At 39.1% G+C, this 11,815-nt stretch overlaps 1 pseudogene; it reads right to left on the bottom strand.

Annotated features, from left to right (window-relative positions):
* Positions 1-8,462: 8,462 nt before the first annotated feature.
* On the bottom strand, positions 8,463-10,742 carry LOC133910775 (uncharacterized; annotated as a pseudogene).
* Between the last annotated feature and the right edge of the window lie 1,073 nt (positions 10,743-11,815).

Here is an 11,815-nt window from a genome sequence, read left to right as displayed (position 1 = left end):
AGGGCCTCATCGTCTGAGCCAAGGAGAGCATGTACCAAGCGGTGAAGAAGTGATGAAAAAGTAGGCATGTAGAGGCAATGGTCAAACAAGATGATGTCATCGATCACTGTCCAAGTTGGTGCAACCTCCTTCTATCGTATGCGCGCTGTGAGGTCGATGAGCTCCGAGTCAGCCCGGACCCTACGGTGAACCTCGTCTAGAATGTCCAGGTCCTGAGAAAGAATCTCCAAGGTCATTGTCGAAGTACTAGTGTTGCCCACTCTAGAGAACGAGCCAGTGCTGCCACACGATGGTGCCAAGGAAGAAGCAGGCAGGGCCAGCACAGGTGCTGGCGGATGTATTGTAGGAATGGATGACTCCATGAATGGTGCCTGAGGAGATGGAGGTGGAGCGGTGTCGATGCAGAAGAAGTAGACGGTCATGTCACCACAGCGGAAGCTCATCTCCAAATGAGCAAAGTCCCAACGGATATGACTCAAACTACAAAGCCATGGGGTTCCCAAGATGATATCAGTGTTGTTCGCCAATGGGAAGGTGTAGCTGTCGATGGAGAAGACCTCCCGCTCAACAACAAGCGGTGGGTTGTGGCAGAGACCATGGCTGATGATGCGATCTCTAGTCCCAACAATGATCTGCATCTTAATGTTGTGCATTAGCAGCTCCAGTTGAAGTGCAAGTGACTCATCGATGATATTGTGAGTCGCGTCGGTGTCCACAAGAATGCGTAGGCTGCCCACTCGCAATGTAGCCATGAGCAGCATGGTGCGGCCACAAGGAAGGCGATCCTCCGGATCGCCCCTCATCATCATGAGGGACATCTCTTTTGTAGGATTGAATATACGCAAAATACCCAATCAGAAGGGGAGTGAATGATTGCGAAAACCAAATTCAAAGATTAGCTCACCCAAATCGAAACTTGATTTATACTCGGTATTCCACTCGAAACAGAATGTACATGCTCTAGTAAAAACGATGTACAGAAATATCTACTGGTCAGATTGCTCTCAAATTTGGTCAGCAGAAACTAGATTTAAATATGAAACTAACCCAATAAGTATCAAGTAAATTGGATATGTGGATCAAAAGTTATTCCTAGTTGAAGCAGATTGTGTTAACTAGTATCGAGTAGATCAAAACTTAGTCGAGTTGACAAAAAGCTACTCGAGAATAAACCAAATCCACTCGAAATTTTCTCTGATCAAACACTAGATATTCTAGGAAGGTTTTGGATGGATTAAACCAAGATAAACTTGATAAAAGCACTATATTAATCGAAAACCAAAACCAAACATGCGGAATATAGATAATAGAGAAAATTCTGAATCAGCAACTCATCAACTTATGAAACTTGATTTTTATTGCATAGATAAGATTACAAGATGCCTCTCCAAAGCATCCAACAAGGATTTTCACGAAATCCCAAAACAACTCTCCCTCGAGTTTCTCTATCTCTGCCGCGTTGTGCTGCCCTGTTCTGTGCTCTGTTGTACTCTACATAATACAACAGATCTCTCTATTTATAGGATAGCCACATGCACAAACGTGACCGAATCGAACTACAACTCCCTATCATATTCAATCTAGTCTCTATCCTCCTTTAATCATAAGAGGACAAACAACTTTCTCTAATTAAGCTAATTAGCCAACAACTCTTACGTAATCATGCATGCACATCTCCTATGCATACATGCATATACGTAATCAATTCAAAGTCCGTCTCCGACACTAACTCTTGTCTCAAGTCCAGCCACCATATGACTCCCTCGTGTCTGCTCCGACTTGAACATGAATTGGTATTCACGTCCTCTCACGATCCGATCGCCTCCTATGTCCATCGCAAAGCCTTGTCTCCATATGCATTGTTCTCTTAGCTCGAAGGTCCCGCATGACATCCTCGATCACAATGACCTCAGTTCCTCCTGAACCTAGTCGTCGAACCTCAGTTCCTCCCTAAACTTAGTTCATTGATATGTCATCGACCACGTTCGCCTTTGAGCAACACCTGCACACGAATAAAACAACAATCGAGTACGAGCACAAGTCCTTCCCGACTTGACTCAAGATCAGTTCACGCAACACCATGCAAACTTCAAGCAAAACTAACACACTAATATAAGCATACCCAACTAATAATAACGCATCAAACCAACTATGATATCCAAACATATCTTAGGTGAACATCAACCAAATGTCATTATGCTAAATCACTTTGCTCTACCAATTTTATCAACCAAACCAATTTTTCATCATATGATCTCACATCTTTCTTAATTTAAATCCAAATCTATATCCTTTTCTCTAACTAGACTTTATTTTGTTCCTTGTCTGAATTGGACTTCCTTATTGATGATGACTTGGCAGAGGCGGCAGCCAGCCCTAGGGCTCCCATACCTTCCACCCGTGGTGGAGGTCGGTGGCAGCCCTAGCCCTGGCTGTTGCCTCCACCCTGCTGGGCCGACCGAGCAGGCCCCAATGAGCCTGATCCATAACAGAGCGTTAAAATTAAATTCCCTATGACACATGTAGTGCACACAAATCTAAAGATACTGGAATTGTTACTTTGACCAATAGAATTGTTCATAATTTTTCTTATTATCTCTAAGGTAGAGTGATCAAGACAATCATTCTATGTCTTGATGTGATCAAGATAGAAAAGTTATTTTATATGCAATATGTGGTACGGGATTTGATGTATGTATAGTACAATCCAGATGATCTGTAGGGAAGATAGTCGTGTCCGTTATTTTGATTAAGAGGAGAAATTCCTCTTTATTGTCATCATGAGTTTTGATATGAAAAATATTTTGATGGATATCTCTATAACTTAGTAAGATACGAGTTAAATCAAGGTACAATAGAGCATCATCGATTGTAATTTGAGTACCCATAGGGAGAGTGATTATGGTGCAATCAGAGCTAACAATCATAGCATCACGTCCAACGATTGTCATAATATTTCCTTATCTCTTAGTAAGAGTTTGAAAATATTTTGGTTTTCCTAAGTATAGAATTTGTTGTGCATATGTCCACTAGGCACATTTCTTTCTCTATCAGATTGACTCCTAGAAATCTATATATAGAAATGAAGAATTTAATATAAAATTCTTATCAGATATATAGAATACATACAAACTTTATGTAGTATCATAGTGCTGATATAATATTGTATTACAACATTTAATGGGACATAGATAATATGATATCTAAGGACTTGGAAGATTAGTTAAGATCTCCAAACATATCGTGCGAAGCAAATTTGATAAACATGTTTTCTATGCTCATGATATCTTCTGGTTGCAGAAGAATCTGGTTGTTACTTGGTTCTTGTAGAATTTGTGATGAACAACTAGCCTTCTTGGTGGGGTCAGTTTGAAGATTGAAGTGTGCTTAAAATCTTTTGTTTTAAGGTCGGTTATGTTTCACGGATTGTAAATACAGATCAACTAAATATCTCAGATTATGGCATTTCTAAGTGGAGTGCTTGTAGCATCAACTCTTGCGATAAACATTAGATTTATCAAGTTCGGAAATGCCTTGACCCTGATGCGGTGCATAGGGATTCTACTTCTTGTTGCGTTTATGTTTACCATTGAAGTTCTTTGGATGGCGTCTAAAAGAGCCATCAAACTTATTATTATTCTGGACATTAGCATATACTTCAGGTAAAGAAGCAACGTCGATTGGACACTGATGATGAGTCCTTCGGAGTTCATCATGCTTTACGGCATGAAGTAATACATGTATTAAGTTAGAATAAACTTGGTATTCTCTTGCACGTTATTGTTGTTGTAAGATCCTATCAGTCGAAAGCATAATAGATAAAGAGGTTCTTTTTCGCAAAAATACAATTTTGAACAGATTTTATGAACAACATGATTGTATTCCCCGATGGACTTAAAGTCTTTTATTCAGAGATATGTCCATTCATGAGTAGCATCAGGCATAATGACTCCCTAATATTGTTCATATCTTGTTTTAAGAATCAGCCATAGAATGCTTGGATTCTTTCATCAAATACTCAGATTTGATGTCCGGATGAACTTAGTACCTTATATAATGCACCATATTTAACTTAATCTATGAGCGGTGGTTCTCCCTCTTGGGGAGGTTGGAATGCCGCTACTATTTTTTTTGAGACTCAAGACTGAACTTAATGTCCATTGCCCATTTGTGACGATCAAGCGTGAGTTCAATGGACTCTTTGCCAGCCATTGTGTCCTATATAGATTTGATTAATTTACTTTTGGTAAATTAAAAATCATCATGGTAATGTTGTAATGGTGATGCAAAATTTTGTAAAGTCAAATTGAGACTTAAATTACATAGTGTAGACATCAAATTATGTAGCTAACACGTTAAAGATAATCACCAAATATAGTGTAGATCTCGTAGTAGTAGGAGGCATAATCTGGCATTTGTCAGTAGATGCATATATTTCTATTACCTTGTGTTATGCTAAATAGAATATTTGGAAGAACACGTTGAAGGTAATTATTAAGTTAAGATGATAAAATGTAGACCTCACAGTAATGGTGGATAATCTGTAAAAATACAGTAGATGCTATAGTTCTATTATCTTGTATTTCACAAATATTAAATCGAGGTAAACACTTAATATTATGCATTAAAGTCCACTTTTAATTAAGCGCTTTGTGCTTTTATGTAGTAATTTTAGGCTTAAATCAAAATATGAGTGCAGGGAGCATTCAATTGCAATATAAAAGTAAACTGCAAGAATTTAAAAGTATGGAAAGGTAAAGACATCTTTTTGGGAATGCGGGAATGCAAACACATTGAACATGTTGCAAATCTAGTATTATTGAGTCTAGAAATGCTTATTCATAAAAGTACATAAACTGGTACAATTATAAACAAGTACAGGGGTTGTAACAGAAATAATAATACACATGGTACTATTCAAATGGGCTATTTATTGGGACCCCATGGGCCTAAATAGAAATAGCCATCCACATTGGAAATATGCAGAAAGCCAAGGGCTATTATGCAAAATGGTCAAAGGCCTGCTACATTTTGGCATGGCCGAGTGGGCTAAGCCAACCTGGGCTACTGCCCAGGCGGCCTTACAGCCTAAAGCCCAAGCTAGGTGCCCCCTGGCCATGTACAAGGAGAAGGAGGTGACAGTTCGGATTCAACCCTAATCGCACGCCCCCTCTCCACTATGCACAGCCGCCACCGGTTAGGACGCCGGCCATTAGAGCCAGGCTGTCTGTTGGAGATGGACCGACCACCGTGTCAGGGTTATGCCGGAGGGCCACATCGGCCATGTCGGTCATGTTGCCGTGACGGAGCACCGGACCTCCCCCTGTGTGCCGCCCGTTGATGGAGCGACCGTCGTGAATCACCGTGAAGCTAACCTAGTTGCTTGTGCAGCGGAGGAGGCGGTGGGCTAGAAGGTGAGGTCATGGGGGCAGTTGTGGGCGGTGCCTTTGAGAATCCATAACAGGCGGAGTCGGGGCCATTGACGCTTGAAGGAGGTGCCGGTGTGAAGTGCATGGACCAAAGGCCTCGGCCTCCGACACAGATCCGGAGGGTCCAACGCAAAGGAGTGATCAACAATGACGTTGGAGTGTCGGCGACCTCGGTGGCGGGAATGAGGATGGGGTCCGAGTCCGGTACAGCGGCGTAGTACGAGGGGACTCCACGGCGTGTGACCACAGTGCCTCCTGGGTTGATGAACCTAGTCGGGCTCAGTGATGAGAGTTCCTTGGTGGCGGTGAAGCCAGGTGGAGGTGTCCTAGAGCGAGGGCCCACACCGGGGCCAAAACCCATCGATGTGCCGCCGTCAAAGGCGATGGTACTACTACTGTGCAGCCACACCACCATAGAGGTGATGCGGCTAGGGCGGCTTGGCCCGTGTGGTGGGAACACGAGTGTCAGTGGTGTTGGAGAGGGAGGCCTCGACGCCATGGCGGCCACTGGTTGAGGTGTTGGCCTGGCTGTGCGAATTGTCAGGCTCCAGGTGAACAGCACGAGGCTGTGGGTGGGGCACCATCCAGGGACGCATGGAGGTAGAGGGTGGAGGATGGCACTGTCGTCTGTCGTGGCCGGTGAGCGGCTTGATCCAGCGTCGTCCGCGCTGACATAAGGACGACGGATGGGGTGAGGACAACGGTGACGACGTCCCTGGAAGAAGCGTTCGCGATCAAGTAGGAAGCAGCGGCCATCTTTTGCCATGGCAGAAGTGGTGCCGACGATGGTCACGCCCATGGGCGACAAGAAGACCATGGTGATGTTACATCTGGTGCGGGTGTCGATAGTGTCCCTCGTGCAGAGCGTGAAGAGTAGTGGCCAATCCCACTGGAAGAGAAGATTAGCGTGGATGAACCATGGCTTACCCTGGGAGATCGAGGCCTTCGTGCCTCTGATCTTTCTTCTTCTTGCTGATCAGTGGTAGAACAAAGTGTTGATAATGTATTGAGAATAAATGTAAATACAGTAGAATGGAGACACTTATGAGATAGAGAATGATTTGTTGCATTGATTCAATGTATTGTTTACATATATATACATGATGAAGGGGTGCCATTAGAGAGACATGTCTCTCTCTAATGGACAAAATAAAAGGGTCTGAAGTCTCTTCACCAAAGGACATGTCCCTTCGGTGAAGACACCTATTTGCTAATTGATCACTAACTATAATCTATTTCTAACATAAATAAAGAGTGATGTTATTTTCCTCTTATTTGTGAAAGCTAGCTCAGTGGATTAACGTCAGATCTCTGATCTACATCCAACGACACTGCTACAGGACTGACATATAGCAACATAGGTATGTGTTGTTGTATGTACGAAAAAGTGTTGCTGATGATTCTAGCAATACAAATGTTAAGTGTTGTTATAGGTGGCGTTGCTAGGATGAGTCTATGCAACACAAAGTAAATGTTGTTATACATATGAATATGTGTTGATGAAATATGGGGCTTGCAACACATTTCTCTATTTATAACAACACATGTGGCACATATTTCAACAACATTTCAAACACTTGTCAGCAACACATGTTTGTTATCAGCAACATATTTTTATGGCCAGTTGCATATTTATCGCAAATTCAACAATATAATGAAATATATATTTTTTTTACAATTTATGAAAGTACACAAACTATTATCTCAATAATTTTCATTCAATGTTTGAGAATATAAAAATTGCACAACTCAATATAAGAACACCGAAAAGATAGATTGCATTGTACATGAAAATAAATAAAGGTATTGTCATTCACATCATTCCATATATCAACTAGAGTTTGTTGAAAATGCTAAACATGATAACATGTCTCAATTGAGTCCTAAAAAGCCAAACATAAGTATCACTATAATCTTTATGAAGTCTCTTCTTCGTCTTGATGAGTTGGTGAGGAATAGATCCAAATAGAAATTTCATCTATTAACTTTTTCAACCTGCATGGACAATAATAAATTGTAGGTGTATAAGTATGTATGATATAGAGATAACTCATTGAAAGTAAAGCAAGCCAAGACAAACATACAGAAGATGAAGGCCAATCTATTGTTTTTCCTTTTGCATCACTGATTGTCTTGTAGTGGTTCCATGGCCTTACCATCACCTCATTTTCTTCAAATGGAAAAGCAATGCGCAGTTGCCAAAATGCTCTTTGTTGGGATATTTGGCGGACATGCAAGCACAATTAAGATACAAAAAGGAAGTAGTTGTAATAGCTTAATCAAAACACTTCTATTTTGCTTTCATACCGTCATTGCAGCAGGGCGTGCCTTTTTTGAACTCGCACGGCGTGGGATCTTGTTTTGAGTAACCTGTTCTTGTGCCTTGTTCTTTGTGAACTATAGTGTTGGAGGAAGACACGTTAATTAGGCTATTTTGCAATAAGTACGAACTTTGCCATCACGATCACAAAGTGTTACATGCACATAAATAGGCTGAGCATAATTTATCTAAATCCAAAATAGAGTAACTAGTTTCAAAACATGCATGGAACAACGATAATTAAATCAATGGTGGAAAGAAACTCAACACATCAAATATGTTAATATTTAATTACTTCCTAACAAGCCAAATGAATAAAAAATATTAATGGTTTATTATCTTAATTTATAACTACATAACTAATGTTGAATCATGTTTGAAAAAAATGTTATAGTAGTAAAAAAGAAGGAAAAATAAGGTATACGTATGGTTACCTCTTGATGTTCACTCAGTGAGTCTTGTACAATTGCATCACATTCTATTCTTTGCATATTAAAATATGTATTAGCAAGTTTTTGGAAAGAACTAATGCTAGATCAAAATTTTGATAGTACGTTTGTTTTAGAATGTTCAGGTCGTAGCTGAAAAATATCCTCATAAGTTGCTTCGCAGTTCACCTACCAAAAGATGTTTTAGATTTGAGGAAAACTTTAATATGTAGGTTAAAAAGATTCTTTACCTCTTCTGGTTCTCTATTCACATGGGATGATTGTTTATTTTGCAACGATAATTTGGTCTTGCTTTTCTATACGTTCCTTCAGCTTTCCCATCTCCTCCAAAACAGTTATCTCTAATGGGCCTTCTACTGTAGTTATATTAATGTCCTTGAAAAGATGTGACTTCTTGTCATATGCTTGTTTAGGTGTTGGAAGCAAACCCATGCCGTGAACTTGTCCTGGTTTCTCTTGCCCCAATACTATATGTAATGCATTACCTTCCCACGCAACTTTTCCTTCATCATTTTGTCCTAATTTAGGTTGTTCTTCCATGATTTCTTTCAAGTTATCCTGCAAGTTAAAAAATATGTGCATAATTACCTGCCAATCAAAATTAGTCCAAAAACATGTAAAATGTGCATATTCCTTACCACGTGCTCACTTCGTTGTTCACTCTTATGTTTGTGAGTCGCTAGATAAACCTCCACTCTATGTGGCTGCTTCTTCTAAGGATCAGCTTGTCTCTGAAAAAGGAGATAAATAATATCAAGAAAACATTAGAGATATGTATTTAACAAAACAAGGTGACTCACCATGTCCTTAGCCCAACGAGCATAACTCTTTGTCCCTGTTGTATGTATTCTCTTCTTCATCGAGATACTTCTTTTGTTTTTCTCGCTTTGTGCCTGTTAGAGAAGCAAAGTACAATCATTTAATCAAATTATGTAAATTTCATATAATCGTAAAATCATAGTTGGAGAAATAATGTATACATATTTGCACTCTTATTACCTTGTCTTTTTTGGACTTCCAATGGTTGATGAGGGAAACTCATTGATCGTCGTCAACATCTTCTGGGTACCGCCTATACAACACAACTCTCTTCTTCTTAACATTAAATAGAGCTTTTTTTAGTGTAGCCTTATATTGCTTCCAATCTCGCCCAACTGATTTTAGTATCCACTTCTCACATGATCGAGGATAGAAAAACTTTGTATGAAATAACGTAGAATTATAAAAAAAAGTTTAAGCACAAGTTTGCTGTCTTTTAGAACTGACATGTAGTACTAGAATGAACAATGACTAGGTAGTATTGGAACAAGAGGAATTCTTTACTGGAACACTACATATATGGCATACCTTTACAAAATCAAGAATTGTTTTGTCTCCACCATTCCGTTTTACTAATCTCCAATCCTTTTGTCTAATGGACAATAGCCTCCATTTTTTGCCACTGTACCCAAAAGTTGTCCAAGCACTCCATCTTCTCTCCCAATGGGTTCTCCAAACATGTTACACTTCACCACTATACGTTCTCCTGCTGGAAGATCCCAAGCATGAGGCAAAAGAGTTGTCCCAAGTTTTTGTACTTCACCATATTCACCTATAAATCATTTGAGGAGAACTAATTAAACTTTGGATTAACATAGATTTCTGTATTTCCAAACTAGTTTTACATCTTTCTAGTTACAGTTATACCCAAGACATTAAGATCATCATAATCTTGATACTCAGCATGGATATAATCTTCTCCGATATTTTGAGATTCAATAGCCAGCTCATCTTGTGGCAAAAGAAGCTCACTGTTATTGTGCCTTCCATTGGCATTTGAATCATTGATTCGTACCACATTCAATCGTACACTTCTACGTATTTTTCCTACAATCTAAACTGTTGCTGAGAATACAAGCACAAAGCAGACAATCCCAGCATGTGAACATGAGAGAAGCACACTATTAGTGATACAGCAAGAAGAAACAATTTTAGCATGGATTAACAAGTTTCTGTATTTAAAATAACAGCAACTGTACAGGAAATAAAGACTGAATAGGGCAACAAACTCTAATTAGTTGAACTGTGGTTTTGTATCTGGATTTACAAACAGAGCCTTATCAGGGCTGGACAATCTAGTTTGTTTTCCTCCCTGTTTCCTCCATGAAGATCAAATCTATAATTTTTAATAACATAAAAAAAACTAAGGTGGGTATGCACTTATATTTTCAATACTGCTTTCTAAATGTAACAATGGAAGTAATCTTGAAAAATATTGGTGTCAAAATGCTAAGATGCACAAATGCAATATATACAAAGGTTGTGGGATTTATTAATGAAACTAAAAGGACAAAAAATTATGCGAACATATGACTTCAATTCACCAAGATACCTATAGGACCAAAAGAAAAGAAATATGAGCAATCATGTAAGTTAAATTATTACAATTAAGTTGAAGTACTTGGTCATGAGAAAAAAATACCTTTCCACAAAGTACATTGACCAGTAACAGACCAGTCCTCCTAATTTTGCCTCAGTTGCTAAAAGGACAACCAAGTGCACCATGGTTGTAAAGAATCCAAGAGGAAATATCATCTCCATATGATATAATGTCATGATAATTCTCTCCTCCAACTTTTCAAGATTTTTTTTAGAGGACTTTTCCATTAAGTGCTCTAAAATATGCATATAGATCAAATATAACAGAAGTAACATTGTGTGGAAGTAAAGACCTCACACCAACTGGTAGAAGTTCTTGCATTAGAAAATGATAATCATGACTTTTCAAGCAGGGGATTCTCCCTTCACCAACATTTACATGTCTTGAGAAGTTTGCTGCATAGACATCTAGAACCTTTATGTCATGAAGAACTTTACAAAATTGTTGCTTCTCTTTTTTAGACATGGTATAAGAAGCTGGAGACAAGTAAAACTTATTAGAAGCTTTTTTTGTATGGATGAAGCTCTGATATGATGTTCACTTCTTGCAGGTCTTGCCATGCATGCAAATTATCCTTTGATTTGCCCTCCAACCCTAAAAGTGTATCATACATATTTTCACAAACATTCTTTTCTATATGCATGAAATCAAGATTGTGTCGAAGCAAGTTGGAGTCCCAATAAGGTAGAGAATATAGGCCACTAACAAACCTCTATGTTTGTGACTGTTCAAGATCGCTAATTGCTTCTATATTATAAGCAATTGGTGCAGATCTATTTTCTTTAGTCCCATTAAAAGAAGCAGCATCATATCGAAACTCGTGATCAGCAGGTAGAAATCATCAGTGTCCCATAAAATAGAACTTGTGCCCATATTTCAAGCGTTTAGAGCATGTTTCTTCACGACAAGTCACACAACCAAATTCACCATTAACACTGATCCCAGCAAATATCACTAATCCGGGATAGTCAGTTATAGTCCATAATGCAAATGCACGAAGTTGAAACATCTCATCACGAGATGAATCATATGTAGGTGTAACAACCTCAAATAATTCATTTATTTCTTCATAAATTGGTTCTATAAATACATGAAAGTTCAGTCCAAGGTAAGATGGGCCAGGAATTATTAGAGCAAGTACAAGAGAAGAGGCTTTCATGCATAACCATGGAGGATGATTGTAGGGTACTAAGACAAC

Source organism: Phragmites australis, chromosome 3, assembly GCF_958298935.1.
Source record: "Phragmites australis chromosome 3, lpPhrAust1.1, whole genome shotgun sequence".
Classification (NCBI taxonomy): Eukaryota; Viridiplantae; Streptophyta; class Magnoliopsida; order Poales; family Poaceae; genus Phragmites; species Phragmites australis.
Note: the sequence above shows the minus strand (reverse complement) of the source record. Positions and strands in the feature narration are given on the sequence as shown.